We start from the raw sequence: 27,073 nt of genomic DNA on the forward strand, positions 1-27,073 counted from the left end.
GAGGGAAAAGAAAGGCAGAAGCCAGCGAGCCGTAAGGCTAAAAATGAGATCTATTAGATCGTAGTGCGAAGATATAAAGTTTAGATTGATCATGGAAAATCAGATCTTACAGGTTTGCGTTTTGCTATACAAAACATACTTCTTCATAAAACATGTTATGTTAACTTTCGAAAATTTCTTCGTAAGACTTGGTCTGATTGTACGAAAGATTTTTTGCGTAAGTAATGGGGACCGGTTTTACGAAGGTTGTAAATCGGTGATATGTATACATATGTCAAAGTAGTGTTGTTTCTGCGGGTTTTACGAGAAACGTTTCTGCTGTGATTTCGATCTTAGAAAGTCGCAGAACGTTTTTCATAGGTTTTTTTAGAGGATTCTCAAGACACATTCGTTTCTGGAACGAATTGGTCAACCAGAGGTAGATCTAGCCATCAATCGGGAAGAAAGTGTTCCTTTTAATGTGCACGATGCTACATCTATTCTCGAGTTTTCTTCGTCGCAAATGTTTTCGATGCTTTTCCGTTACTCACTTGGTACAACGGAAACTGAAAGAAATGCTTTGGTGCTTGAAGATTTCTCGTAGAAATTTTTAAACGAAACTGACTTTATAAAGCCAGAAAGGGCTCCAAGACTTTGGCTAATCGTCGGGTTTCAGTTTGATATTGGTACAGGTTTTAACGCATGAATGCGACAAGAAATGTTGTATAGTCTTTGAGATTATGCCTACTTGGGACGATTTGCTTTAACGAAAGCGTTTTTTTGACGATTTGCAAAAGTTTTTGAAGTTTGCGAGTATACGAGTATAGTATACGTACCTACTCCCTTTTCTTTACGAAAGAAAACAGTTGAACCGATACTTTGAAGGGTTGTGTTCGTTTCCTCTTCCGAGGTTTGGAATGATTGATAATTCAGGACGACTTAAAAACGACACTAAAAACTACATCTCGACCCGCATATCCGTGCAGGTTTTTTCTTTCTAAGCTAAAATATTTTAAATTTATATAACAAAATTTATCAATAACTTAATGTAATTTAGTATTATATTTCTATAATATCTATGTTTATGTGACTTTTATTTTATCACTATAAATTTTATATATTCTTTTATTTATGTAACAAAATTATTTTTAAAACATTATTATGTAACAATCCTTTATTATATTATTATGGGGCAATACTATTTTACATAATTTAACTTCAGTAATTGTTTTTGAGATACTATTAAAAACAACAAAATTATTGTTTTTTAAATTAGCTATAATATATGATACTTCAAAATAATTTTGTAGTAATGATCTTATTTGAGAAATACTTGAAATACACTATTTGGGTTAAATAGTTTTATTTTTTAAATTTAAAATAGAAATGGATCTTTCTAACAAAATATTTTAAAAATCTTTGTAAAATGTATTTTAGAAAATTAATCATTTAAATTTTCATTATCATTAAAATATAGTTAATAATTATACTTAAAATAATTATAAATCAAAACTAAATTAAATTATAATTTCTAGTTATAGTTTATTATAATTTAAATTAAAATTAATTACTTGTTGTAAGTAAATTTTAAAATGATTCTGAATTCTTTTTAAATGTATTTTGTTAGACTTTTTTTAAAAAATATTATTTGTATTTCAAATAAAAAGATGAACATATTAAATCCTGGCTATATTAATAATGTGTATTATGTAGTTCTTTTGAACTCTAGATGAAAGGATACGGTTTATAATGTTCCTTTTTAATTAAATATCTACAATTAAATTTAAAGAATATATCACACGTTAAAATAAAAAAGAGAGCATATGTTTAGGAAGGAAATCAGGAAAAGATCTCATTAACAATACATTTACTTAGTTGTTTATGAAAATAAAATACTAAAATGCAGCAGCAATAACTGTTATGATATTATTATGTATTCACTTTTGTGTTTTAGATCATGATTCAAACACTCAGAGATAATCAGATGAAAAGATTAGAGAGATTAAGAGATTTTAGTGAGAGAATAAAGGGAGAGACTCAAAACTCCATTAATTATTAACAATGAGGTTTACAAGGCTTTATATGAGTGATACATGATACAATTCGAAATCATAGGGTCAGAGGAGACCAAAAACGTGTGGAGTCAAGGGGAGCCATCCAAAAGCAGCCAATGGGTGTTCTCACATGCTTGGACAGGCTGTAAAGGTGTTTTACCTTTCCAGCTATGACCAGACCTTATCCAGAATGCCTCTTCCTTATCCAGATTGCTCCTTCCTTATCCAGACTCTCCTTGGACGTGCTCCACTCTCCAAATGGGTGAAAGGTAACTTCCCAAAGTTTTACCTTAGTTACCACAGTAAAACTAAAGTTACTGTGTTAAATCTCCAAAGTTACTGACTGCCCCATTACTCTTCCTCTATCAATGTATCCACTCTTTATCACCTCTTCTCAACATTATTCAAATTGAAAATTTCATCAAAGTAATTTTCTAATTGAAGGTCCAACTTAAAAAATCACACATGAAAAAAGTTGTGACTTCTGTTTTAATATATAAGATTGATATGTGGAAAATGTGGAATATATGAATGGCCCCTAGTTTTGTGTTTAGTAAATCAAAGTTTATGATTTTTTTTTTTTTGAAATTTATATTGCTTGTTATTGATTTCAAAAAGAGTTGCAACTACAATTGCTGAAACAGTATTTTGGAATAGTTGTAAATGAAATCGGTATAATAATAAAGCACACCGGGTTTACTTTAATAGTTATCTATATATTTGTAGTTTTATGGTTTTATTCCAATATATGAGTGATAAAATAAAATTAAGACATTTGGTGTTTAGGGTTTGCTGAACTAAAGATAATAGGTTATGATTATATATGTTAGGAATTCAATTAGGAATACTGTCAAAATATCATACATTAGGCTTTGTGTATATATATATTACACGTCAATTTGAATACATTATAACGTTGAATCAAATATGTTATTAGAAAAAGACCCATAAAACCATCTATTTTCTGATGATGATTTACGTCAATAGAGCTAATAAATATATTTTTAAAACATAGAGATGCTGAACTAAAGATAATAGGTTATGATTATATATGTTAGGAATTCAATTAGGAATACTGTCAAAATATCATACATTAGGCTTTGTGTATATATATATTACACGTCAATTTGAATACATTATAACGTTGAATCAAATATGTTATTAGAAAAAGACCCATAAAACCATCTATTTTCTGATGATGATTTACGTCAATAGAGCTAATAAATATATTTTTAAAACATAGAGAAATAATATTGATTAGTTAAACAAAGATAGTCTTTAGTCGAAAAACACGTAAACCCAAATAACACTCACGATTTAGTTTAAAGGGATAAGAAGAATATAAAGAAATATATTCTGACTCTGAAAGTAAATGATTTTAGTTAATTAATTCGTATTTAATTAAAAATATTTCAGAGGCAGGAATCTGTAAATATTTCAAAACTCCAATGGGGTCTCTAAAAAGACCCTTGAGTTTTAATAGTATTGATATATCAATAATTTATTTGTACACTCATAAATGTTGTAGTTGTGGATCTTAGAATATAGGAATCAAAGGAAAACTGTTACCATATAAAATATTTTGGGTTTCTTAAGTAGGTCAAAATTGTAAAAGATGCGGTTACAAAATATATATATTTATATTCAGTTAGAAAGTATATGGTTAAAAAAAAAAAGTATATGGTTATTTTTAGGGACATTTGCTAAAACCAGCTTAAATATTCAAGTCAAACCTAAAAGGACTTTACTCTGTATTGCCCTACTAACTCCTATGTTTATTCTAATTTGTCCCTTCATAAATCAATTTTATTTTTGATTTTCATTTTTTAACCAAAACAAAGTAAAAGACACAAAAGGGTTTAATGAATTTGATAATTTACAGACCCAACCATAAGTTAAACGGATTGCCCACCCGAACCCAGTCAAAACGGATCATAATCCAATTAATTTATTAAAAAATTGAAAACCACAACACAAAAACAAAATATTTTCCCCTTTTTCGTTATCTTCTTCCTTCTTCAAATTCCTTCTTCAAATTCCAGTTTAGAGAAGAAGTCTATCAATAATATTTCTTTCTCCAATTCATTCCTTCTTCAATCTCATTCACATTGATTGATTCGCTTGTATTCTCCTTTCTCGTTTTAGATCCAATCAGTTTCTAGGGTTCTCGATAAAAACCAACCATTTATCTGAGATTGCTGATATCATGAAGCAAATCTTAGCAAAGACAATCCAACTGTCTGACTAGGTGATGAAAGCGGCTGATGAGGCAAGCAGGAGTGCGCGGAACTCAAGGCGAAGACTGAGAAGCTTGCTGGTAGTCTCTGCCAGGTTGCTCGCGATCTATACGAGCGTCCCACTCACCATATCATCGATGACACGGAGCAGATGCTGGACCAGGCTTTCTCCCTTGTCCTCAAGTGCCGAGTCAACGGCATCACGAGGCGCGTCTTCACCATCATCCCCTCTATCAGTGACGTTTCTTGACTCCTCTGTGTCTCCGCTCCCGCTGAGGATCATGGTGAGGCTGATTTCCTATCGCCGCCAACGAGCCCATCCTCTGCCTTATCTGGGAGCATATTGCTCTTCTCCAAACTGGATCCCTTGAAAACCGCTCTGATGCTGCCGCTTCTCTCATTTCTCTTGCCCGTGATAGCGATCGCTACACTCGTGCAAAGAGGCATAGGGCCTCGACGAGAGAAATGATGGGTGTGTAGAAGAACTAGAAGCTCATCAGAGTTTTAGCTCACTTATCCATTCCAATCCGCAGCTAAGAGGGTTTCTATCAACTCGAGGGCTTGGCTTGACCTTTTGGTCTTGGTTCCTTCTCTTCTCACCCGAGTATGTAGTCTCCTTCTTTGTTGACCTAAAGTTTTCATTTTTATTAATTGTTAGTGTTGGTTTACTGAGTGATTATTGGTCTTGGTATAACAGATTTCTTTACTCGACCTAAACAAGTTAAGAGAATTGAGATCAGTGATCAACACTGGTAATGCTTGTTGCTGTTTTTCTTGTAATGTGACTAAAGTCAGTGTGTGGTGGTCATCTATGTGTAAGTGTGGTTTAACTAGTCTTGTTTGTTTCTCAATTGGAAGCATGGAAGATTGATTACATCTATTGCGTTCCCGTTAGCTAGACACATTTGTTGCCATTTGTTGTTTTGAGTTTCAAAAGTGAAAACTTTTATCTGCTGCTGTGTCCTCATGAAAATTCAGTCTATTATCTTTTTGGGGGCATTAACTATCTTCGTTTTAGGTTTAATTTCCAAGCTTTTGTTGTGGGTTTTCAGTGATGTTTAGTGACATATCGTGAGAAGAGATATTCTTACATGTACTTGGCGTACTTCGCTATTGGTGGAGCTCTCTAGCTGTGTATTTATTTGGTCATGTTCCTGAGTTATGTTATTGGAACGAACATAAGAGCTTTCTTTTGTTTCTAAATTGTTAAACCAACTTTTTTTTTTTTTTTGCTCAGCTTGGCTACTCAAAAGAAAGATTTGTATGATCTTTGATCCATCACACTGGGTGCAAATTCTTTTCACATGAAGACCGATGAGATCAAAGAGGCAAAGAAGAAGCATAAAACAAATTCAAAGGCTTAGAAGATTTGTGGGTTAATATATTTTGGGTATTTATTATGTATTTTGGTTTTTCTTTTGAACTTATGTAGGATGATATGTAAGTCTTGCTTGTGTTGAATCAATGTAGGATGATATGTAAGACTATTGATTGTGTTGCTGCAGGTTTGGACTACTAGAATACTAGGTATTACTGTGTGCTAAAAACAAAATTTGAACTACTAGGTTTGATAGGTATTTACTAAGAAAACAAAAAAAATTGTCTAAAACGTGTTAAAAAATTCAACAAAAAGACAACATGTCTAAAACCTGTTAAAAGAGATAAACACATATTTGAATATTTACACTTAGTAGTACTCAAGCTAGTAGTAATATTTTCTTCTTCATAGTAATACTTTTGCAAAATATAACATTTTTTAGTAATACTACATCAAAAAATCAAATTTATTAGTAATACTAATGTATTTAGACAGTTTTAGATTGTATATAACACATTACCAGAAAAAAAGTTTCAAAAAATATGTATTTTCTGTTATTCATCTCAGTATGACATTCTCATCAAGACATTACTATGGAAGTGTAAGGATGTTTTCTATGGAAATGAGAAGTTTTCTATCAATTAGAGAAATTAAAAGTATTTTATATCTAATTTGACAAATAAACACATATATGAACATATTATCACGTAATATATGAGATACATCTTTTAAAAATAAACAATAAGACCAAAATTAAAAATTTTATAAGCATGCATAATACATAGTAATTCAAGGTATTTTAAGGTAGTTCAAGGTAATTCACAATAGTACCTAGTAGTTCATATTAATAGCACTAGTAATTCCAGTAATTCTTAAAACAAATCATTTTCATCGATTTAACTTTTTAACCGGCCACGAGGGTGTTATTCCCACCATTGTAATGTATTATTTTGTTTCAAAAGAGTGCAAATAAGCATAAATATACAAAATAGTCCTTAAACATCATTTTCGTATTTGTTTTATACCAATACACTTACTTAAACAGTTTATTAACTTAAAACAGTATTTTATCTAATTTAGGTTGTATTATTGAAATACATCAATAACAATAACGTGTTACACAACCCCAAATCCCACTGTTCTTAAAATTTTAGTTTAATAAAATAATTTATATAAGTATTTTATCTAATTTATTTTTGAAATTATTTCTTGTTAAAGTATTATTGAAATACATTTTAATTAAATTTGTATCTTTGAAATATTATTGTAATAATGTATATAAATATTTCTGAAATTAATTGTTGATTAAAATATGAAATATATTATTTTAAATTTGATATTTTTTATATAAAAGAGATAAATTTTAGTTTAAACAAAAATAATTTATACAAGTATTTTATTAAATTAATTTTTTAATTAATTGTCGATTAAAATATAATTGAAATACGTATTTTAATAGTTTTTTTGTTTTTTGAATTATTTTTATATAACCAATTTTAATAAAAAAATTTATAATTTTTTTTAAAAAAATTAACTGTTGACTAAAATATTATTGAAATAACTAAATTAAGATTCTTAAATGATGATCTTTACATAAGAAAAAGTGTCTTACTTTTTATGAAACAAAGAGAATATTATTTATAAGTTATATAGATTGTTAAATTAAATTATAAATATAAAGTAATAAAATATATCAAATATCTTATTTTAAATTTAAAGGCTATATAAGTTAGATAAAAACTATAATTAAGGAAACAAATTATATACACAGTTTCTTAAAAATAATTTTAAAATTATTTATTGATTAAAATACTAGGGAAATATATGTTCTATTAAATTTGTAATTTTAAAAATATTTTTATAACCTAAATTAATATATATATTTTATTAAATTATGTTTGAAATTTTTGATTAACATATTATTAAAATACAAATTTTATTAAATATGTATTTTTGAAAATATTTTTATAACCTAAATTAATATAAATATTCTATTAAATTATGTTTGAAATTTTTGATTAACATATTATTAAAATACATATTTTAGTAAATTTGTATTTTTGAAATATTATTGAAATAATTATAGAAATATTTTGAAATTAGTTGTTGATTAAAATGTGAAATATCTTATTTTAAATTTGATAAATTTTAAGCAAAAGAGAGAAAATTTTTAGTTTAGGAAAATAATTATATAAATATTTTCTTAAATTTATTTTGAAATTAATTGTTTATTCATTGAAATAGTATTGAAATAATTATTTCGTTATTTAGTTATTTATAAAAATATTTTAAGATAAATCGAAATTTTTTAATTTTATTTTCATAATTTTTAGTTATATTAATCATTAATAATTTTTTTAAAAAAAAAACTTGAAAAAAAAATCTAACAGAAAAAGCCTTTCTCGTTACAGAAGAATGAGGTGGGATCCACCTGAAAAAAAAATCGTATGGGTCCTACAACATGAAAAAAATATTAATGATAAAAAAAGAAAGGGTAAGAAGGGAAGGAAGAAGAGAGAGGGTTAGTTAGAAAACAGATGGGGTAGTGAGAATAAATTTTTTGTAAGTGGGGCAAATTAGAATACTTTCCAACCTAAAAGTATACCCCACTTTCAGTTAAATGCAAAACCAACCTAAAGGGGTAGTAAAAGTATTATTTAACCTTTATGACCAAACAAAAAACATAAATATATTTTACTTTCTATATCATTTGGAAGTCTACACGTAATAAAAGAAGTCTACATATATAGACTTCCTACGAAGGCTACCTTATAGACTTGTTTTGTAGTCTACACTCTAATTTGATATAATAATTTAATTTTGAAAATGTATAAAAATAATTATTGTGATATTTTTAACTAATCATCAATATAATGGATAATATGAAGTAAATAAATTAAAATTTCATATAATCGAATAATTTTGAAAAATATATACTAATTTAGTTATCATGTGTTAGACAATTTTCATAGTTTAGAAAAATATTCTAACATGTTATGTCTTTTAGTGGTTGATTTCATAGGGTTAGATTTTAGATTTTTTTTTTGTTTTATTTACTTAAATCTGCATATTAATGTTTAGTAGTTTATATTTTATATAATTGAGACTTTTTGATTATCAAGCAAAACATTTAGGGTTTGAAATTTGTGGTTTAGGGTTTCGTAGACCTACAATAAAGTCTATTTATCTGAAGACGTCTTTTTCAGTCTATATTTTTCAATTTTTTTTACAAACAAACATTATATTTATACTAAGTTAAGTTCCTTAAAAATAAAAAAGTGAAATCATATATTATAACTATTAAAAAATAAGGAAAGAAATTTAATAAATCATATATTAAAATTATCAAAATAATAAAGAATAAACAACAATAATGAAATTATTATAGTAGACTTCCAAAAAGGTCTACTATGTTATAGTAAAATCTACTCCAAAATTTAAATTTTAGTAGACTTCAAAAGAAGTCTACAGTGTCGTAAATTTTAACCTAGTTACATTTTGTCTCCCAATATAAACAAAATTTATACAGTCTCTCTCTAAAGTGGCTGCACAAGTTTTTAAAACTCTCTCCCTTCTCTCTAAAACTCTCTCTCTTCTCTCTAAAATTCTCTCAATTGTTTCTAAAACTCTCTCATTTATCTTCTTTCTCTCTAAAAGTTTCTCAAGTCTTTCTCACAATATTATCTTGTCATTTTAGATATTATGATTCATGGTTTTCATCTTCTCCTTTAAAAAATGTAAGTTTTAGATCTATAGATTTTAAATGTTTATTTTTATGTTATTTATTTCTCACATTATTAGCTTTTTTTGTAGGTATTATCACTCATGGATTTCATCTTCTCCTCTGAAAATGTAAGTTCTTGATTAATAGATTTTAAATATGTATTTATATGTTTACATTCAAATAAATTTATAGATCAAGCTCTGTGCATTAATTTGCTACTAGTTTATCATATAAAGTTTATTTTGTAAAGTATTTTCAGATTTAAAATTATTTGCACATTTCAAAATGTATAGATTTTTTCAAATCTGAAAATTATTAGACAGTGTAGACTTCTAAAGAAGTTTACTAAAGCTTGCAGACTTCATATGAAGTTTACTAAATCACAAAGTTTAATCAGATTTCATTGGAAGTCTACAATAATATGACTTTAATTTTTTTTCTATGTTTTTTAATAATTTTATCTTATTTTGCAGGTATTTTCTTCCATAGTTGTTCTCTTCTCCTCCCAGAAATGTAAAGTTTACATCTATAGATTTTAAATATGTGTTCTAGTATTTATATTCAAATAAAATTACATATAAAAATTCCATGTCTTTAATTTATTACTATTTTGTCTATTAAATTATATTTTTAAAAATTTTTTAGATTTAAACTTATTTCATATTTTTAATGTATATAATTTTTGGGTTTATTTTTTTTTGATAGAGTGGACTTCATTTAAAGTCTACTAGCCTTGACATTTAAGCATATTTCATTACAAGTTTACTCAAATATGATTTTAATTTTTATCTCATTTTTCATAATTTTATCTTATTTTGCAGGTATTTTCTTCCAAAGTTTTCAAATCATCTTCCCAAAAATGTAAGCTTTACATATATTCATTATAAGATATTTTGTGTTTATAAAGAACTAAATTTGTAGATTCATACATTATCTTTTTGCTTTGTTACAAAGATGACAAAAAAAACTATTTTTGAAATAATTTTCAGAACAAAGTATTTTCAAATTTTCTAAATGTACACTTTTAGATATGAAAACTTTCCATTAGTGTAGACTTCAACTAAAGTCTACTAAACAATAACTTTACGTAGACTTGATAAAAAGTCTACTAAAATATGATTTAATTTTTTATCTTATGTTTTTCTCATAACTCTCTTATTTTGCAGGTATTTTTTTCCAAGACTTTATTCGAGGCATCAAGATTATGAAAAATCAAACATACTCAAGAATACTTTTAAATATTGCTCTGTAATAATTTTCATAATAAATATTAATATTTAAATAATTTTTTAATGCATAATCTATAAACATTGTATTCATTTTTAGTTCTTTTCACTTGTATGATATTATTAATTTTTTGTTAGATATCAATTTTTTCACAAGATTTAACCAACCAAACAAGTAAAACCACCATAAGCTAAAATAATAACTAACACACATGTGAGAAGAAGAAAATCTATTCAAAATCTTTCCAAAAATTTTCAAGAGTAAAATAATCAAAAAAATTTGCAATAAGTTTCAAGTGTATAATTATAACACATCAACTTGTGAAATTCATTCAAGACCATTAAAATTTTACCAACATACACTGTAAAATAATTAAATTATGAAAAAAATATGATGAATAATACACAAATGCACTTTTAATAGAATTTACGACGTAGACTTCAACTGCCGTCTATATTTGTAGATTTACAAAAACGTCTACACTTATTATGTAACATATAGTCAATCCAAAAAATTTTAGTGTATTTGGCGCAGGCTTGATACACAAAGGCGTAAAAAGTGTGTCTTATATAACTCGATCAAGTTTCGTACTTGTCGATTATTTGTGACAGGCATAAGAGGAGTATTTGCCTATTCGGAGTCATTTGTTGTAAAATGACGTCTGGAAAGAAATAGTTTAGCACCATCTTCTCGATTTTCTTGTCCAGATCATAATCTTCTTGTGCCATTTCAAGAAGTTTACCATGTGTACACCCATCATGCACAAGAAACATTCTTCATCCTTTCTGATTCCTCATCTTTTTCGAATTTTTTGTCACCCAAAATGTCTTTGGCCCATGCTTCACACTCGCTCTAAGCTTCCAACCACATCCTTGAACATGACACTTAGCCACCTACAGAGTTTTCGTTGTCTTATATGCTGAGAATGTAAATTCATATTCCACAGCCACCGACTTCAGCTTTGAAACAAGCTCAGCCTTACTAGCAAAATTCTGACCGACATATATATTGTCCTTTAAGGACAATGATCTTCCTTCACCACCAGAGAATCGTGCTTTATAAACATCATAAAGCGTTTCATTTGCATCCTCGTTAGAATCCTCATCTTTCACTTTCCCGTAATCACTGTAGTTTACACCATCGTCAACATCAACAGCAACATCAGCAGTTGCTTGAACATTATCAGCAGTTTCTTGAACATCATCAGCATCGGTACTATCTTCATCCCACTCTGAATCAGTATCTTGACCAGTATCTTCATAAGCAAAATTACTATCATCACCATCAGACACATCCGCATCATCATCAACTCCAGCTTCTACTTGGCTCTGGCTTGATACACAAAGGCGTACAAAGTGTGTCTTAGCCAACTCGATCAAGTTTCGCACTTTTCTATCATTCGTGACATGCATAGGAGGAGTATCGGGAGCCATTTTCTGTAAAATGACGTCTGGTAAGGAATATGTTAGCACCACCTTCTCGATTTTCTTGTCCAGACCATAATCTTCTAGTGCCATTTGATGAAGTTCACCATGTGTACAACATCTAGCACAAGAAACATTATCCCTCCTTTCCGATTATTGACCACAAACTCCCACAAAAAGACTTTCACCAGCCATTTTCCGTATACAACAGGTATCTGAGCCATTTCCTGCAAAAAAAATACATGTTTACATAATCAGCAAAGAAATATTTCATGTTTCATAAAACTATAAACGAAGACTTACAAATACGTCTATAATTATTAGCTAACAACATTGTCAAAATCAAATGAATTATACCTTCATAATTATAAAAAAATTTCTATTCAAAATCACTCAAACCCATTAGGATTAACTAACACACACTGTCAAACAAAAAAAAACTAGAAAAAACTTAATGAATAATACACAAATTCACATTTTTATAGATTTTCTATGCAGACTTAATATTCTGTCTCTGAAGATGTAGACGTTCTTTTAAGTTTACAGACGTAGACTGTCAAATAGGTCTACTCTTTGGGTTAGTTTTTGCAATTGACTATTTTACGGGTTGATTTCTATAGTTGAAAAAAAATTGTGATTTTGTACATGTAGACTTTCATTTCAGTCTACAATTTAAAAATGTTAGTTTTTGCAATTGACCAAAATTCATCCAAGATTTGACTTTCAAAACTAGACTTTACATGCAGTCTACATGTTTGAATTTTTTTTAAAGAGGTTAGTTTTGCAATTGACCAAGTTTGACTTCCAATCAGTAGACTGAAATGAACGTCTACGGGTGTGTAGACTTCTTGTGAAGTCTACTCTCAAATCTGACGGGTGGTTTTGCATTTGACCAAAATAAAAAAGTAGACTTTATATGCAGTCTACATTTTTTTTCTAAGATAAGAAGACTACATATGAATTCTACAATTTAATAAATTTTTGATTGTTTTAAACTTTTTGGTCAAACACAAAACTAACCTATTCAACGAAGTCAAAGTTTTGGTCAAATGCAAAACTGACCTTTTATAAACTTCGTTGGCAGTCTACATCCGTTGAAGTCTATTTTGAAAAGTCAAAAGTTCGGTCAAATGAAAAACTTACCTCTTTTAGGTAGACGTCTTAGTAAGTCTACCGAAAGTTTTATTTTTGTTGTCAAAGGTAAAGACGGACACTACTGGAGAAGTCTGCGTCAGAAAAAAAATTGTTTGGTCAATTGCAAAACTAACCTGTGCGTTGACAAATAGATTGCATCATAAGTCTCCACGGAGGCGTATACATACAAAACAGTCTACCGTCGCGACACAGATCTGAAAAAGAACGAAAACCATGTAAATAGTTACATTTTTCCTGTGTAAAGCTCGTTTCCCACCTTTTCAACTGTCCAAACTCCAAATATGAGCAAAAAGAAGCATCTTTGACGATTCACTAATGAAAAACTCGAAAATATGAAGTTTGTGATTATGAAAATGAATGTTATGAGAATTTTTAGATGGAAATGTAGAGGAGATGAGAGGAAATGAAGTTTTTTGGGTTAGAATGAGAAAAAAAGTGGTTGAAAATTGAATTCTAGAGCTTTTAGAGCTCAAAAATGGTGGTTCATGGTGGTTAAAAAAATTGTTGTTGATGGCATTTTTGTAAATAAGAAGAAATGGTTAGGGTGTATTTGTTTTTTTGTTAATTTCAAAATTAATAAAAAATTAAATAAAAATGGCAATTTTGTGAATAATTCAAAAATATAGGGATAGTATGGAAATTTTATTGCTGAATAGTATGGACAAAAAAAAAGTTGGTTTTGGGTTTGACTTGAAAAAGTGGGTTGGTTTTGAAAAACACCCTTATTCTTATGAGAAAAATAATTGTTGGACTAAACAAATTTCGGTAGGTCATGATTCTAATTTAATAGAATAGATAAATCAAGAAATCAAAATCGGTAACTAAATCGAGAAATGAAAACCATAAGCATCCCTAATTTATTTCTCCCCAAATCCATGAAACAATAACAGAATAATATTTCAACTGAATTAAATTGAAGGAAAAGAACTACGCTAAAAGATAAACAAAAGAAGAAATCATCATGATAATTATGAAGAGTTTTGACAGGGACATATTTTCCATTCCATATTCAGATGGCGAAGGAGCAAACATAGCAGGTGACTGAGCAGCAAGTGTTGGTGGTGATTGTATAATCGTTGGTGATGAACCGGGTTTAGCTGCAGATGAATGGCTACTTGCAGGTGAAGAAACAGACGGTGATGTTGTGGTTATTGATGTGGATGAACCGGAAGACAATGTAGTTGTCGGTGGTTTCGAAGGAGATACTGCATAGATACCATTAATCGAATATCATTTCAACAAATTTAAATTTAATCATTAACAAAAAAATAACAATATCTCTTATTCCACAAGAGCAGTTTACTAGTGAAAAACTTGTTAGTCGTAATAGTTAAGAATCATTTAATTTTTTTTTAAAGTAAATGAACCATAATCATTAGATAAGGAAAAAAAAAATAAGATACCAAAATGAGGATCGATGGGGATGTTACAAGTAGAAGGCATTGCAAGAGCTCTATTGTTAATCAAATCAAACCCAATTGCACGACTACTCTCCAACGCAATGCATAGACAGCTAGAGTTATATTCAAGAACAATTTTAATCCCTTCGCAACATGTTTTGGTAGGACTTAGATCAGTTGATCCAACTGTCAAAAAGGAAAGACAATCAAACATGCCGTAAACTACTGTGGAGCAATCATTGTTTGATGGTTCAGATGATGGAGAGAACACAGGTGACTCTGACGGCGACATGAATACAGCGGCATCGCATGATAGAAGTAGCAATACATTAGATAAAACAACTAAATGCTTCATTATTTTTTGTTCTTCTCTTTTCTTTTCAGTTTGATTTATTTTCTTTAACCTTTTTACTGGGAGATCAACAACTTCTACGTCTATATATAAGGTTATGAAAGAATATAACTGTTTGGTGTACCATATTCTCTTTTCGAATTTAAAATAGTTCTTGTTATTTGAAAATTTGTTTTTATATTAAATAATTTTAAAAAGTTACTAGAGTTTGTCTTGTTTGTGCCGTTATTTTTTGGGAAAATTGCGGATAAGGAACAAAACAACTATAGATTTTTCTCCTTAGTATTAAATCATAAATCTTTGTTCCTATAGAATAAACAATAGTGAATACCCTAATTGTCATTTACTTTAACATATAGTTACCATAAAAAATTAATTTTACTTTAATGAAATAGAAAGTAAAAGGAGTAAAAGTTTTAAACAAAAATACAACCTTGTCGTCGTCTCCGACTCCTATCTCAATTGAAGAAGATGCGATTTCGTTCGCCGTCGCCACCGTCTTGAGCTGGCCGTCTAAGTTTGTCGGAGAGGTTGAAATCGTCATCCCATCTCTCCGTCGTCCTCCTTCTTTCATTGCCACATCACTTCGTCTTTCCTCAGTTATTACCGCCGTCGTCACATCTCTTCGTCCTTCCTTCCTCGTCACATCTCTTCGTCTTTCATTTGAAATCGTTGTCACGATTAGATTCACATTGTTCTTTTTTTGTTCTTGCTTCATCTCCGTTCCCAAAAAATGAAGGTTAGGGGTTGGAAATCCCCTTTATTATTTTTCTTTATTTTGTTCGTTTTTATGGTTTTGCACGTTTACGGTTTTGATTTTAGTTTGTGGTTGAGTTGATTGTAGTTTGTTGTTGAGTTCGATTCACGTTTTTAAACACAATTCGATTCGATTCACATTTATAGTTCTCAATTCCTAATAGACTTGAAAAGGCTAATTAGTTTGACATGTAAATAGATCGATTTTACATATTGTTAATGTGATCAGTTGATTTGGCTCTGTTTCTTTGCCGTGTTTGAACCATGCGTGTAGAGAAAAACACATATGCTAGTTGATTATGATTGTTATGTGCTGTTTTTGAATGTCTAATATTTTGATTGTGAGATTGATTTATATTTACTTTGGAATTGTGTTTGTATGTCCTTAAAGGAATGGCTAACGAGTTGAAGTTTATGATTTCATGTTTTATAGGAATGGCTTATCAGTTTCCAAAACGCATTCTTGAAGAAGGAGCTGAGACTCAGATTGATAAAATTAACAACACCTGTAGACGTACGATTCTTGAAACGGTGAAGGGTGTTCTCAAGGATGAGTATGAAGAAGTATTGAAAGACCCGGTCTTCGGTCCAATTCTGGCAATCGTAGAAAATAAGCTCATTTACTCTGGGAAGTTTATTCACAGCTTCATATGCAAGCATCTCAAGGTTTCCAAGCTCCATGGGTTGTGGTTTCTGTTTGTAAAGCGGCCTCTCAGGTTTTCTATGCAAGAATTTGATGCTGTGACTGGTTTGAAGTTCAAAGATGAACCGAAGATAGACTTCATTAACTAGAAGGATGATAAGGGGTTCTGGAGCCTCGTGCTGAAGAAAAATAGAAAGATTAACTTATTCAGTGTAAGGGATGAGCTTCTTAAAGAGTGTAAGGAGTGGACGTATCTGGACAGGGTGAGGCTAGTATATCTGTGTATTATACATGGATTCATCATGGCTAAGGATTGGAAAGTGTCTATCCCTCAAGAATACATCCGTTTGGTGATGGATTTTGAAAAGTTGAGGATGTATCCTTGGGGTCTTCGCGTGTATGATGAGCTGTTTGTATCAATATTTAGAGCAAGGGAAGATTTGCATCTGAAGAACAGTTACGTGTTGGATGGATTCTCATATGCGTTTCAGATATGGATTATGGAGGCAGTCCCAGACATTGGTACTATGGTGGGTAAAAAGATTAAAAAAAATATCACCAAAGTGAGATGTAGAAATTGGAAAGGAAGTGGAAAAGTATCCTACCAAGATATCAGTACCCTAGAGTCACACTTCGATAAGGTAACTATCTTTCTTCTATGAATATTGAATTCTAAAATTTGAACAATTTATGCTTAATGGTTTGTTTGTTCTTGGCAGGGAGAGCTGTTCCCCTTTGTATCATACTGGGAACCATGATGTGGTTGATAATGCTGAGTTCATTAGGGAAGATGAAAAAAAGGATGAAAGAGTTGGTCGAATTTTTGCTCTGATGAATGCCAAACAAGATTGGAACCAATTCGCTTGGGAAGTTGAGGATTGGCCTCAAAATGTGGAGCTTTCTGATTCAGAAGATGATGTTGAAGTCGAAGATGTCACAGAGGAACCGTCTGCTGTTGCAGAGGAACCGGTTGTTGTTGCAAAAAGGGGCAAGCGCAAGCTTTTATTGATCCAGGTGTCGAGTCTCGAAAGAAACAACTGCTTTGTCAACGGGCGGCTGAGCATAACAGTGGTGCCTCCGGTGATCTGAAGACCTTCATTAAAGGTTTGTTCACCTCTTCTTTGAACTCTTTAAAGGAGCTGGTGCAAAAGGACATCCAAGAGCATTTTGACAAGGTCCATAATGAGATGGCTCAACTTAAGGAAACGATGTCTCAAGTTACGGGTCCTTCACATACAGAGGGATAAACCAAAGCATCTGAGAGTCCGGGTCCTTCACATACAGAGGGAAAATACCAAGACAAATCATCACAGAGGAACCGGTTGTTGTTGCAAAAAGGGGCAAGCGCAAGCTTATTGATCCAGGTGTCGAGTCTCGAAAGAAACAACTGCTTTGTCAACGGGCGGCTGAGCATAACAGTGGTGCCTCCGGTGATCTGAAGACCTTCATTAAAGGTTTGTTCACCTGTTCTTTGAACTCTTTAAAGGAGCTGGTGCAAAAGGACATCCAAGAGCATTTTGACAAGGTCCATAATGAGATGGCTCAACTCAAGGAAACGATGTCTCAAGTTACGGGTCCTTCACATACAGAGGGAGAAACCAAAGCATCTGAGAGTCCGGGTCCTTCACATACAGAGGGAAAATACCAAGACAAATCATCACAGAGTCCGGGTCCTTCAGCAGCAAAGGGAAAAGGCAAAGGCAAGGCAGCTGAGAGTTTGCCTCCTCCCACGGTTCGTCGTAGCCCTCGGCCAGTAAGAAAGGTAACAAAATAATGAATATTTTGTAATGTTCCATATTGGGTTTGAATCTTTTGTAATGTTCTGTTCTTTGTATTTTGTTGTAATTGCTATGTAGTTTGACACGGTTGTAATGTGGTTGTATTTTGTTATGTGGCATAACGGTTGACTTGATTGTAATTTTATTTGTATGAAGTGAAAAACTTTCTATTAATGTTATGCTTGGTTGTATTAACAAGATGTTCAAAATTTTGAAGACGACATGATGGATTTTTTGAAGAATTTGTCACAATCATCAAACATCAAAGTAGAAATGCAGACCCAAGAGTACTTACAAGATACCATGGGAAACTTTTCTCAATTATCATATGTTAAAGGTTTCGATCCAACACAAAACTCAATGGCGAAGAACCAGCCGAATGCGTTACTCCACTGACTTCATTTAAGCCTGCGGATTGGAGACCACCTACTCTCAAAGATATCGACTTACATGAAGATCGGGTGAATAACAGCGATTACTCACTAGTGTTTGTCCTTGAGGATTCATGGGCCAAACTGATTAAGTGGTCCTCAACTTCCATGTAAGTTTTATAGTGTTTCTTCATGTCTTATAATTCAATCTTTCTATAACTGAATTTTGCATTGCAGTAAACTGAAAATTGGACCTACTAAGTTCACAAGTGAGTTAGCAACACATGTCATGGGACCTACAGAGTGGCTGTTTAATAATGTGAGTTTTTAATTTGTTAATTCTTATTTTCTGCACATCGACTTGCAATCTCTTATCAAATTTTCAGGAAATTGATGCTATGATGTACTTATTCACTGAGAGGACTTCCTTGCGATGATGGGAACTAATTAAAGTAGCATTCATGATCTGCATGTTCAGTAATCAAATGAAGAACTCTTTCGAAGAGTTTCGGAAGGAAAAGAAAGAATTCAAAGTAACAAGACTGCTACACCAGTACGACATTGGTGAACTTCCAGCACACGGGCGAACATGACTAAATTGGGATGTTTATGTTACACGTATGTATGTGCCCCTTAATGTCGGTAAACACTGGATCTCTATGTGCGTCAACTTTGTTTCTCGTTCAATAGAGGTCTTTGACTGTGACGGATTGAAGCACACCAAGTCAGTGGAGCCATTTGTCGTTCTCATCCCTAGAATTGTCAAAGCTGTCAATTCTTCAAACAACTCAAAACTCAAAGTTAAGCAATATACCGTAAGTTACGCCCAATGCCCTTACTAAACAAGAGTAGCAGTGATTGTGAAGTATATGCCTTAAAGCACATTGAATGTCATCTTCAAAACTTGGACTTCTCCCTGGTGAATGACAACAACATTCGAGAAACGCGCCAAAAGATTGCTTATGACTTATGGGAAGCTGCTAATGATCATGTGCTTATTTCGAGAATGGCACAATTCACTCCTCCAAAGACAATTACAAATCCTGTCGTGGAACTTGAATGACGTTTTTTCAATTATGACTTGTGTAGGAAGAATGTGTTATTTGACTCTTTTATTTGTCTCTCTTAGCTACTCTTTATCTTTTATTTGAATTTTTTAGTTACTCTTTTTGACAATATAAATCCCTAACTATACCCTAAATGACTGGTATGCGAAGACATTTTCTTTAACAACCTCTAAAGATAACCTAATTGATACTAAACTAAAACTTAAACTATATCAACCCCTAATGAAACCCTAAATGACACTAAAGTAAGACCTAAACGATTTCAACCCTTGTCTATACCATAAATGATAGTAAAGTAAGACAGTAACGATTTCAACCCCTATCTATACCCTAAATGACAGTTAAGTAAGACAGTAATGATTTCAACCAAATTAATCGACATAAATCTTATAAATCAGAAAAAAATCTTAATAATAAAAACACATACAAGTTGACCCTAAAACCCAACCCGATTAAAAGCATTTTTTTCCCTAAAAAACTTATATAAGACCAAAAAATAGCCAGATAACCCTACATATTCCATCGTTTATTTCTCCAACTTTTCTTAGAAAACCTCTTCTTCTCAATAAATAATGGCGAACATGAATAATAATGAAGGGATCCCTTCCAGATGTTGGTGTGGGAAGCGGATTGTCACTTATGTTTCCAAAACAGAGGAGAACCCACACAGACGATTCTTCAGATGTGAGATATCTTTATAGGTAAATCTGAAATTTCATTTGTCTCATTCTTCTATATGGAAAATTGACTTGTTTTTGTGTTTTCAAACAGAGAAAGAGAGAAAATCATCTTTTTAAGTGGGTCGACGAGGCTCTATTTGTTGAGATTCAACGGATAAAATGAGCATCAGGCGAGAATTGCCGAGGAAATAGAAGATCTGAGAAGTTCTATGAAGAAGACAGTGCATGATGAAGTTATGAAGCATAAGAATTCGCTCGATGTAGGTTGTGTAGCGTCTATTCTCAGTATTTTATGTCTCTGTTCCAAATGTGATTGATGTTCTGATTGTTCTCTAATTCAAGTTACATTGTCAAAGATTGAACCAATTTGATTTCCAGTTTTATCGTCATCTAGCGAACCAATATGAAAATAAAACATCTATTGAATTATATTGTTAAGACCTAAACGATTTCCAGTTGTATCATTTTACATGAACAAACTGAAACATAACTTCCAAAAACGAGAAAAACAAAATGCATAAAATGACTGAATTCAACATGAAAAAAACTGAATTACTTGCATAAAACGAGAAGAAAGAAACACATAGTCTCTGAAACATAACTTGCGTAGAATGAATTGAGAATCCTATATTTCCTTATCACATGTTCTCCTGTTGTGACCTTCAATCCCACATCGCCTGCATTTCCGAACTGTAGAGCCTTGAGTTCCTTGTGTCGAACGGATCTTATCTTCGACTGTCTCGTATCTTCATTTTTTTCTCCTACCTGCAGTTCGTCTACTCTCTTGAGGAAGGATTTTCGACTTCTCCACATGAGATGGAACTTTCCATGCATCTTCGGGGATGCTAATAGGATTTATGCTTTCTTCATAAGCCCAGCGTCATGAGGCAGTAGTGTACATGTGATCTGATAGTATGTGTGGTCTTATTCCAACACTGAAGCCTGCTTTTATGGCGTGCCTGCATGGGATTTTCATCAGATCAAATTTTCCACAAGAACACGTGCGTCTGACCAAGTCAACCGAGCAGTCAAAAGTGTCACCTTTAACTAAAAACCTATGATCGCTAACTGGAAAGACCTTAACCGTTTTACCCTTCTAAATCCTTCTGTCAATCTTCTTCTTCACAGCAATTGTCAGTGGCTTCGAATGCTTAGAACTTAAAGTTATACGTTTGAAAAAATATTGAGTCATCATTTCCCTAATGCTGTCCAACAAAGGTCTCACGGGAAACTCTCTAGGCATATGCAAAGCATCATTTATTGACTCCACAGGGTTAGTAGTCCTAATATCATATTTGGAACCCGGAAACTGACAACGAGCCCAGTTCCTCTCATCGGCATCTATGAGATAATTTCCAATTTTAGGACTAATAGCGAAAATATCAGTGAACACCTTACGAAAAATCCGCAGCTCGATAAGCTTTAGAAGCCTTTGCAACCAAACCAGGCACACCTTTCTGGCTGAAATATGTTACAACATTATTCAGCAAGTGGTGAATGAAAATTCTATGATGAGCTTGCGGGTACACTTTTGCAATAGCTTTAGCAATTGAGGAATTCTTATCAGACACAAAAGCTAAACTATGGTCGTCAGCAATGACCACATTAAGTTGTCTCATAAACCAGTTCCATGTGAGGTCATTCTCTGAGTCGACAACTTCAAAGGCAATAGGATATAAACTCGAGTTTCCATCTAATGCAGTAGCAATTAGTAATACTCCTTTGTATTTGCTCTTCAAAAACGTCTCATCCACCACAATAACTTTTCGAATTGCAGCATAGAAACCGTGAACACTCTGACCAAACGAGATGAAGAGGAATCTGAATCTCCCTTTTGTATCCCTTTCATAAAACGTGTGTGACCCTGGATTAGCTTCCTTCATCATGTGCAAGTATTTGGGAATTTTTTCATAAACTTTCTCTGGAATACCTTTCACTGCGTTGATTGCATATTCACGTGCATCCCATGACAAAGAATAGGATATCTCAACTCCATGTACAATACGGATATACTGGATTATATCATTCGATCTCAGCCCTTGTTTAGCAGTTTCATACTTATACATAATCAGGGTAACCACTGTTTTTGCTGAAACTGTCCTAACATAACCCTTCCTATTGAATGCAGCACATGAATGATAGGTACATACTTTTCGATGATAAAATATGATGAGCCTGTTAATCCCTCTACACGAACATGCCAGCTGCAATCATCATCTGAGCAACGAATGTACCACACTTTTTTTATCCGATATGGGAACCACGTAGTCGAAATTATGTTTCATTGCACATATTTCGAATGCTGCCTTCAAAAGTGTTTTGGAACTAAAAGATTGACCCTTTTTCACAACATCCACCAAAGAGAAGCGAACACTATCTTCATTGATCTTCTCTTTGTCACACTTTTTGTCATCTTCACTGTCAGGTACCTCAATATCTTCTTCTGAATCCATATCAGCTGCATCGTCAGAGTCCATATGACCTGAATCGTCAGACTCCATAGGCTCTTCCTCTCTGTTAGGCGACTCAGTACCTTATTCCGCTATGTTAGGGGCTTGAGTACTCACACACAACTGCGTCGAAGCTTTGTTCTTTACATATGTAAGAAAAATTTTAACTTGCCAATCACTGGTGATGATAACGGGTGGCGAGCTGATGCTATTGATCAAATCGGAAGGTAAATAACTCAGCTCTATATTGACCATGTTTACATCAATTCCAAAGTCTTCTCACACCATAACCTTTAGGTTTTCAAAGCTTGAACTTGTGTCCAAAGTAAGTAACTTGCCTCCTTTTTCTTCATCAACAAGAAATCCCCATCCATTGTTCATCGACGATTTCCACAAACCACATGAAGCATAGATGTTAATCTTCATATTTTAGAATGACAAAAGTTTGGAAGAACTAAAAAATGAAGAAGAACTTCCACGTTTAATTTCAGAAATCGTGCTATGTTGAAGAAGAAGACTAGATTTTAGGGAAAAAAAAAATAAAAAAGGATATAAAAACATTTAAAAGATTTACTGAATATTTCATAATCGTTTTTGGCTAGATTTTCGGATTTTATAATTTTATTAGGTAGAAATTGCATTCTATCTGTTTAGAAATTAGAAGGTCTGGTAGAATATTGTATACCACCAATGTAGATAAAAAGACAATTCGAATAATGCATTTCCTACCTTAGTAGATTAATTAATTTTTGTAGTTCATCAAATCTATCAGTTATGTAGAGGATAGAGGGAATGAGGATTTTATATTCTTCCCTAGTAGTTATTAATGTTTCCGGTGTATTGCGCATTCTACGGTTGGTAGATAACTATGTCTTTGTTAGATTATATATTCCAAACCTCCGTGGATGGTAGATATGATTTTCTAACACCTTTACCCCATTTCTGAAATTACTATTCAAACATCTTTTGAATCCAAATATTTTTTTTATATGCAGTTGCTTATCTACATCAAATATACTATTTTCCATATTTTTTGCATTTTAAAAAAATTGATATGAATTTTTATATACAAAAAGGGTAGTGAATGTCCAAAAGTGACAAACGTTGATTTTATTCTAAGGAGACAATACCTTAGTTTAGTTGTTCTATATTGGCAATTTTCCCTTACTTTTTCCATTTTTATATTTTTACTTGGTTTTATAATAATTATTTTAATACATTGTTCACATTTTTTATATATTATGTATTATTTTATTCATGTGTTTTGTATTAATATATAACTAGATTTTGGTCCGCGCTTTAAAAGTGCAGGATTTTCCATTTTTTAATATTTAATTTTATAACATAAAATGTGTACTTAAATTTTATATAATATTTTTAACATTATTTAATAGTTATTTGCAAAAAAAAACATTATTAATAGTTGTTTTATATTTTTTGGATGACCAATATCTTAAAAAAAGAGGAAAATTTTACTTTTACACTTTGTTGGATACCACTTTTCAACTTTACCATAAGTCTGAGGACATTTTCAGAAATACCACTTTCATTAATGAGCAAAAGACAATAATACTCTTACCTTATCTTCTTCTCCACCATCGGTTTCTCTCCCTCTCCCCGAGTCATCGTTGTCTCTCTCTCACCGTCGAGTCACCATCGTCTCTATCTCTCCGTCGAGTTCCGGCGTCTCTCTCACCGTCTAGTTCCGGCGTCTCTCTCTCACCGTCGACTCCTATACATGATTCACAACTTGTATGTCTCTAATTTCTGTATTTGTTTGTTCTCTAGTTTTTGTATTTTTTGTTTGATTTGATTTTGTGCTTTTTCTTATCGGAAAATCAAACAAGGTTCTCTTAGATATCTCATTTAAAGAGGTCAATCTAAGAGAAATAGATTTGATAGTGAAACATTGAGAGTGAAAACATTGAGTATTTGAAAACTTAAATCTGGTTTTGAATTTATATTAAAATTGATCTGAATGGTTCCGGCTAAGAAAGAGATTTTCCGATAGTGAAAACTGCATATTAAGGAAGAGATAATTTCCGATAGTGAAAACTAAATATTAAGGAATTATATCCCCTTATAAATCTGGGTTTCATGAGATTGTTGATAAATACAACTCAATGGTTTATAAGGAATTATAACCCCTTATAAATACGGTTCTCATGATCTTATTGATAAATACAACTCAACTATTTATAAGGTCCTATAAAGAAGTTTCTAAACAATAGTTTCATCGTATATGTGTATAAAACTTGTGATATTGTGGAAATACATGAACATTGTGCTTGCCTTGGATAAAGTATCTATATTTCATGATTAGAAGTTCATATCATCGTTTTATAAAGTAATATACATGATAATTTTTCTTTTGTTTTTTGTTTTCCAGTTGGATAGCAATGAGTTTTGCACAAATTTGAGTTTGCCTCCTAGGATTTATGGAGCTGGAACAGAACCACAAGACAATCACAAAGTGATCATCTAACATTCAAACATGGATTATGTCTCTTAGGTTGCTGATATATTGGGAAAAGAAGAGTTTGCGCAGATAGAGAACTCACACATTGGAAGCATTGTGAAGCTGGCAAGAAGGATTAGCGTTCAGTTTTCAGAGATCTGTTCCATTTTCTCATGCAGCAAAGAATAGTGACGAAAGGAACAGGTCTTTGGTTTTCATTCTCTGATCAACCAATGAGGTTTTCAATGAGAGAATTTAATCTGACAACAGGGTTAGCTTGTGAGCAAGATAAAACAGAAAAAGAGCCATTGTTCAGACAAGTGAAGAAACCTTATCTTTGGATGCTAAGCAAGGGGGACAAGTACACAGTGAGAAGCTTGTATGATCTGCCCAAAAAGAAAGCAAAAACAATGACAAGACTAGAGAGACTATCTATAGGAATAGCAATAATCACAGAAGGGGTAATTATTGCAGAAAACTCAAGCTCTCTAATCACAGAAGGAATCTCGAAGCTACTGGTCTCTCAGTGCATTAACCTTCAGTCTGGTTCTCAGAATAAAACTATTCATGTATGTTTATAAAGGTTTATAAAACCAATCATATGGATATATGAAATAGTTTTGTATATAAATCATTTATAAGAGATTATAAAACCATTTATGAACCATTTATAAATTTTATAAGAGCTTATAAATCCTTGTATCAACCATCTATAAATTTTATAAAACACATATAAGAGAAATATAAATCTATTCATAAGAGTTTATAAATCTATTTATAACGGTTTATTCAAAAGATTATAAGAGTTTAATAATCTTCATAGCACAATTTATAAGGGGTTATAAATCAATTTAGAAGTGTTTATAAATCAATTTAGAAGTGTTTATAATAGATCATACAAGCCACTCTTTATGACCAAGGCCATCAAGATTCAAGGTTTTGACAGCGACAGTAAGGCCAGTGCCAGGCTGAACAGGAGCAGTTCCGTTCTCCTCCAACCATCCTTTAAAGACACAACCAAAGCCACCTTCTCCGAGAAGACTTTCTGGTCTGAAATTTCTTGTAGCCAACTTGAGATCAAGGAAAGGAAACTGCTTGACATGAGAATACATCTTAAGCTCTTCACTGATCATAGGAGTGGAAAAGGAGATTTCAGCATTGGTGGTTGTTGCTAATGTAAAAGAAGAAGAAACAGGGCCAGCTGGTTGCTCATTTGATTTCACAGTTGCTGTCGACTTACTTCCTAGTGTTAAAAACAAAAAAAAAACCATATAGATTAGGATGAAAGTAGTTAAGCTCAAACTCTGATTCTGAAAGTTAGGTAAACCAACCACATTGGACACATACGGGAGAGAATCTTAGATGAAAATTTTAAGTCTATTTTTGGAAATCAATTCCAGAAAAAAAATTAAGAAGATTTGATGCCAAAGTAAAGTTTTATTTTATCAGAGAGGAGAAGGAAGAAAGGAAGGAAGGGGCATTAAGAGTGGTTATAGAGAGAGGCAAAGGTATCAACGTCAGAAGTTGAAGGTAGGCAACAAACCCTAAACCCTGATTTTGATCCAACACCCCCCCCCCCCCCCCCCCCCCCCCATTTGATTCTTCTTCGCCTTCATTGTTCTTGACACTGTTCATTCTTAAGAGTTTATAAAATCATTTATGAACCATTTATAAATTTTATAAGAGCTTATAAAACCTTGTATCAACCATCTATAAAGCTTGTAAAACACATATAAATATTTATATAAGTATTTATTATAAAGGGTTATAAAACTATTTAAAAGGGTTTATAAAACTATTTACAAGAACTTATAAGCTATTTATAAGAGTTTATACATTTCTTTGTAAGTTTTTATAAATTAATTTACAAGGTTTATAAATATATTTATAACAGTTTATAAATCACCAAATTAACCAACTTTCCACCATCTAAACTATTAAAACAAGAATACAAGTTTGAAATACCCCTTAGTTTTCCTAAATAATTACAACTTTATGCC

General features: G+C 31.8%; 2 long non-coding RNA genes across 2 annotated transcripts; one reads left to right on the top strand and one right to left on the bottom strand.

Annotated features, from left to right (window-relative positions):
* Window positions 1-5,909: 5,909 nt before the first annotated feature.
* On the bottom strand, window positions 5,910-22,920 carry LOC117128164. The gene is made up of 3 exons (XR_004451362.1): window positions 22,907-22,920; window positions 20,642-20,644; window positions 5,910-6,624 (listed from the first exon to the last, which is right to left on the bottom strand). It is a non-coding gene; the product is annotated as an uncharacterized LOC117128164 (long non-coding RNA).
* LOC117128161 lies at window positions 10,566-26,456 on the top strand. Its single transcript, XR_004451358.1, has 2 exons — window positions 10,566-24,367; window positions 25,005-26,456. It is a non-coding gene; the product is annotated as an uncharacterized LOC117128161 (long non-coding RNA).
* Window positions 26,457-27,073: the final 617 nt, after the last annotated feature.

The sequence above is a fragment of the Brassica rapa genome, chromosome A09, assembly GCF_000309985.2.
Source record: "Brassica rapa cultivar Chiifu-401-42 chromosome A09, CAAS_Brap_v3.01, whole genome shotgun sequence".
NCBI classification, from domain to species: domain Eukaryota; kingdom Viridiplantae; phylum Streptophyta; class Magnoliopsida; order Brassicales; family Brassicaceae; genus Brassica; species Brassica rapa.